The 6111-nt window shown below is 39.1% G+C and overlaps 1 pseudogene; it reads right to left on the bottom strand.

Annotated features, from left to right (window-relative positions):
- The window catches only part of LOC106562873 (butyrophilin subfamily 1 member A1-like), a 160979-nt pseudogene that overhangs the window by 77986 nt on the left and 76882 nt on the right, over positions 1-6111 (bottom strand).

The raw sequence follows: 6111 nt of genomic DNA, 5'->3' as shown, positions 1-6111 counted from the left end.
TCTAGTAGTCCTTTATACACTGGTACATGTTGGTCTGTCTAGTCCTTTATACTCTGGTACATGTTGGTCTGTTTAGTGCTGCTGACTAAATTGCATATAAATGCCAGATTTCGTAGCTTCTAGATGGTTAAATACATATCAACTAACCACATACTATATAGCCATCTGATATATTTAACATATCAACTAACCACATAATATATAGTAATCTGATGCATGACTGCACATTTGATGACGTGGCACTCAACCATTGGTTGATGGAATGTAACGCCTACACATTTTGTCGAACAGGAACTCAACCAGAGGGTTCCCGCTGTAAGAGAGGCAAACAGCGAATAGCTCAAAGAGAGAGAGCATAGAAATATAACCTATAGAGCTGATATTAACATAGATATCCAAGTAGTACATGCAGAAGACCTAAATCACTGACTGGGTGAGTATGTCATGATTTCATACTGAATGAGAATACAGTACACAGTGAGTGTGGACATGGCAGTATACTGTATGTGTAATTCAAATAAAGTACTTTGACTGAAATGAGAGCACTGAGAAGACAGATGCAGGTATAAATCAGAGCACTGAGAAGACAGATGCAGGTATAAATCAGAGCACTGAGAAGACAGATGCAGGTATAAATCAGAGCCCTGAGAAGACAGATGCAGGTATAAATCAGAGCACTGAGAAGACAGATGCAGGTATAAATCAGAGCACTGAGAAGACAGATGCAGGTATAAATCAGAGCACTGAGAAAACAGATGCAGGTATAAATCAGAGCACTGAGAAGACAGAGGCAGGTATAAATCAGAGCACTGAGAAGACAGATGCAGGTATAAATCAGAGCACTGAGAAGACAGATGCAGGTATAAATCAGAGCACTGAGAAGACAGATGCAGGTATAAATCAGAGCCCTGAGAAGACAGATGCAGGTATAAATCAGAGCACTGAGAAGACAGATGCAGGTATAAATCAGAGCACTGAGAAGACAGATGCAGGTATAAACGCTACATACTTGGTTTTCTAAAATAGCAAAAACAAAATATAACAATGAAGAAGTTACAAATGAAGGATACACCTATCCATTTCTGTTATATAGTATATTCTACAGTCCACACCTTGATGCCAAAAGAGTGATCCATTCATGTATTTGACAGGGTTGGGGTCAATTCCATTTTAATTTGAGTCAATTCAGAATGTAAACATATTTCCAATTCCTAATTAAAAGGATTGAAGAGAGTTGGAATCAGAACGTCAGTGCAGTTCCTGAATTTACTGGAATTGAAATGGAATTGACCCCAACCCTGATTTCTCTCTCTGACAGGAATGCTTGCAATATTGCATAGAAAAAGGCACAGATCCAAGGTCTGTGAAAAATAGCCTTGGAATAGCGTGCCATTTGGTATACAGAACAGTCTTTCCCAGTGGACCAACTGGATCACCACAACACATAGCCCTCTACTTATGGCCAGAGCACACTTTAAACAACGGGTCCAGGTCTACACAGTCATAAAATATCACTTTAAACAACGGGTCCAGGTCTACACAGTCATAAAATATCACTTTAAACAACGGGTCCAAGTCTACACAGTCATAATAAAATATCACTTTAAACAACGGGTCCAAGTCTACACAGTCATAATAAAATATCACTTTAAACAACGGGTCCAAGTCTACACAGTCATAATAAAATATCACTTTAAACAACGGGTCCAGGTCTACACAGTCATAATAAAATATCACTTTAAACAACGGGTCCAAGTCTACAGTCATAATAAAATATTACTTTAAACAACGGGTCCAGGTCTACACAGTCATAATAAAATATCACTTTAAACAACGGGTCCAAGTCTACAGTCATAATAAAATATTACTTTAAACAACGGGTCCAAGTCTACACAGTCATAATAAAATATCACTTTAAACAACGGGTCCAAGTCTACACAGTCATAATAAAATATTACTTTAAACAACGGGTCCAAGTCTACACAGTCATAATAAAATATCACTTTAAACAACGGGTCCAAGTCTACACAGTCATAATAAAATATTACTTTAAACAACGGGTCCAGGTCTACACAGTCATAATAAAATATCACTTTAAACAACGGGTCCAAGTCTACACAGTCATAATAAAATATTACTTTAAACAACGGGTCCAGGTCTACACAGTCATAATAAAATATCACTTTAAACAACGGGTCCAAGTCTACACAGTCATAATAAAATATCACTTTAAACAACGGGTCCAAGTCTACACAGTCATAATAAAATATTACTTGTAACAACAACCAGTGACCCAAACCCAAGTGTTAGAAAGTCTTCCTTCCATGTAGACATTACTGTTGGTATTGAGGGTCTAAAGTAGGCTTTGGAGTCTGACCTCAGAGGTTGGAGAGAGTAAAGTAGGCTTTGGAGTCTGATGTCAGAGGTTGGAGAGAGTAAAGTAGTCTTTGGAGTCTGATGTCAGAGGTTGGAGAGTAAAGTAGGCTTTGGAGTCTGATGTCAGAGGTTGGAGAGTAAAGTAGGCTTTGGAGTCTGATGTCAGAGGTTGGAGAAAGATAAGTAGGCAGTGCAGTCTGACCTCAGAGGTTGGAGAGAGTAAAGTAGGCTTTGGAGTCTGACGTCAGAAGTTGGAGAAAGATAAGTAGGCTTTGGAGTCTGACGTCAGAGGTTGGAGAGAGTAAAGTAGGCTTTGGAGTCTGACGTCAGAGGTTGGAGAAAGATAAGTAGACTTTGGAGTCTGATGTCAGAGGTTGGAGAAAGATAAGTAGACTTTGGAGTCTGATGTCAGAGGTTGGAGAAAGATAAGTAGGCTTTGGAGTCTGACGTCAGAGGTTGGAGTGAGTAAAGTAGGTTTTGTACTGCTGTGTGAACCTTGCCCTTGCACACAAACAGAAAAACAACAACAAATGAAAGAAATTGCCAAAACATTTTCCATTTGGTTTGCTATGGCGTGCATTAATGAACACACCTCAGATTAAATAGGGTTGGCAGTGTTGACCCTTAGCGGGCGAAGACGCCATCTCAAATCAAGAAACCAAGATAATTTATAGTGATAGACATGACTTTCCCATCAGATTCCATATAGGCTTAATAGCGTACATTACCTACCACATATTCTGTACATTTATAATACAATACAGACGTTAGCTACACATCAAAATAAATATATTTACACAAAGAAATTCAGAATAAATAACTTACAAACAAATCACTTAAAGTCTTATAAAATAATTATAAATGATAGTTATGACCTGAAAACGTTGTTGGCCTCTCTCTCTCACACACACACTGACTGGGATGAGTGTTAGAAATACCAATAATCTCAGAAACACACAACTAAAATCTCAAATCTTGTGTCAGATGTTCAATTATGTTCTGGAGAGAGATTTTAAGAGAAACATACTGATCTGACTTAAGTCTTCACCCCCCTAAACAGAAACTCACTGCAAGTTTCAGGCCAGTCTGTGATAAATGTCCCCCTCACCTCACATCCAAATGATCAGTGAAGAAATATCTGCGTCCCTGAACAAAGTTCCTCGTTAGTTTTCGCATCCTATAGCTTGTTGACAGACACCACGATATCAGTTATCCTCTCTAGGGAAGGTGGGACGAAATCGTCCCACCTATGTAACAGCCAGTGGAATCCTGTGGCGCGTTATTCAAATACCTTAGAAATGCTATTACTTCAATTTCTCAAACATATGACTATTTTACACCATTTTAAAGACAAGACTCTCATTAATCTAACCACACTGTCCGATTTCAAAAAGACTTTACAACGAAAGCAAAACATTAGATTATGTCAGCAGAGTACCCAGCCAGAAATAATCAGACACCCATTTTTCAAGCTAGCATATAATGTCACATAAACCCAAAACACAGCTAAATGCAGCACTAACCTTTGATGATCTTCATCAGATGACAACCCTAGGACATTATGTTATACAATACATGCATGTTTTGTTCAATCAAGTTCATATTTATATCAAAAAACAGCTTTTTACATTAGCATGTGACGTTCAGAACTAGCATACCCCCCGCAAACTTCCGGTGAATTTACTAAATTACTCACGATAAACGTTCACAAAAAACGTAACAGTTATTTTAAGAATTATAGATACAGAACTCCTCTATGCACTCGCTATGTCCGATTTTAAAATAGCTTTTCGGTGAAAGCAAATTTTGCAATATTCTAAGTAGATAGCCCGGCATCACAGGGCTAGCTATTTAGACACCCACCAAGTTTGGCACTCACCAAAGTCAGATTTACTATAAGAAAAATGTTATTACCTTTGCTGTTCTTCGTCAGAATGCACTCCCAGGACTTCTACTTCAATAACAAATGTTGGTTTGGTTCAAAATAATCCATAGTTATGTTCAAATATCCTCTGTTTTGTTCGTGCGTTCAAGACACTATCCGAATGGTAAAGAAGGGTGACGCGCACGACGCATTTCGTGACAAAAAAATTCTAAATATTCCATTACCGTACTTCGAAGCATGTCAACCGCTGTTTAAAATACATTTTTATGCAATTTTTCTCGTAAAAAAGCGATAATATTCCGACCGGGAAAGCGTGTTTAGGTTCAAAGAGAGAGAAAATAAAAACATGGGGTCGACTCGTGCACGCGCCTCCGTCCCATTGTCCTCTGACAGAGCACTTACCAAAAGCGCTAATGTTTTTCAGCCAGTGGCTGGAATTACATCATTCAGCTTTTTCTCGCCTTCTGAGAGCCTATGGGAGCCGTAGGAAGTGTCACGTTACAGCAAAGATCCTCAGTTTTCATTAAAGAGAGCCAAGAAGAACAAGAACTTGTCAGACAGGTCACTTCCTGTAAGGAATCTTCTCAGGTTTTTGCCTGCCATATGAGTTCTGTTATACTCACAGACACCATTCAAACAGTTTTAGAAACTTTAGGGTGTTTTCTATCAAAAGCCAATAATTATATGCATATTCTAGTTTCTGGGCAGTAGTAATAACCAGATTAAATCGGGTACGTTTTTTATCCGGCCGTGCAAATACTGCCCCCTACCCCCAACAGGTTATATTACATGCGTCTGTCCACGAGAGATTAGAAATACCATTGTTCCCAGATTGAGATCTATGACGATGGTTTACCCTGTCCTAATCTGAACTGGGGAGAGGACTGGGGACCAGTGATGTAATATATGTCCCAAATGGTACCCTATTCCCTATGTAGTACACTACTTTTGACCAAAGCCCTCTCTGGTCAAAAGTAGGGAGCTACATAGAGAATAGGTGCCATTTTGTGACGTACCCAGAGTCTCTCCTTATCTTGTTCCTTCCTAGTGACAGTTTGATAGTCTCTGTGACTTGGTTCATACAGGTGGTACCCAGAGTCTCTTGTTATCTTGTCCCTTCCTAGTGACAGTTTGATCGTCTCTGTGACTTGGTTCATACAGGTGGTACCCAGAGTCTCTTGTTATCTTGTTCCTTCCTAGTGACAGTTTGATAGTCTCTATGACTTGGTTCATACAGGTGGTACCCAGAGTCTCTTGTTATCTTGTCCCTTCCTAGTGACAGTTTGATAGTCTCTATGACTTGGTTCATACAGGTGGTACCCAGAGTCTCTTGTTATCTTGTTCCTTCCTAGTGACAGTTTGATAGTCTCTATGACTTGGTTCATACAGGTGGTACCCAGAGTCTCTTGTTATCTTGTCCCTTCCTAGTGACAGTTTGATAGTCTCTGTGACTTGGTTCATACAGGTGGTACCCAGAGTCTCTTGTTATCTTGTCCCTTCCTAGTGACAGTTTGATCGTCTCTGTGACTTGGTTCATACAGGTGGTACCCAGAGTCTCTTGTTATCTTGTCTCTTCCTATTGACATTTTGATCGTCTCTATGACTTGGTTCATACAGGTGGTACAGATGTACAACACATCTGACACTTCAGTTGTGACACAAATAATACTTTTTAGTATTTAAAAAAATTGAGTTTGTATGCATTTTTTTTGTCTGTGTTCAATGCATTGTACCACCAGTGTGAACCTGGCCTATAAGGTCAATGTATAATTTTGAATTGGTCCACCTATCCATTGTTCTTTTCAGTAACCTCCAGTATAGTGATTGACATTGTATTCTATAGCTATCTC

Source organism: Salmo salar, chromosome ssa01, assembly GCF_905237065.1.
Source record: "Salmo salar chromosome ssa01, Ssal_v3.1, whole genome shotgun sequence".
Taxonomy (NCBI): Eukaryota; Metazoa; Chordata; class Actinopteri; order Salmoniformes; family Salmonidae; genus Salmo; species Salmo salar.
Note: the sequence above shows the minus strand (reverse complement) of the source record. Positions and strands in the feature narration are given on the sequence as shown.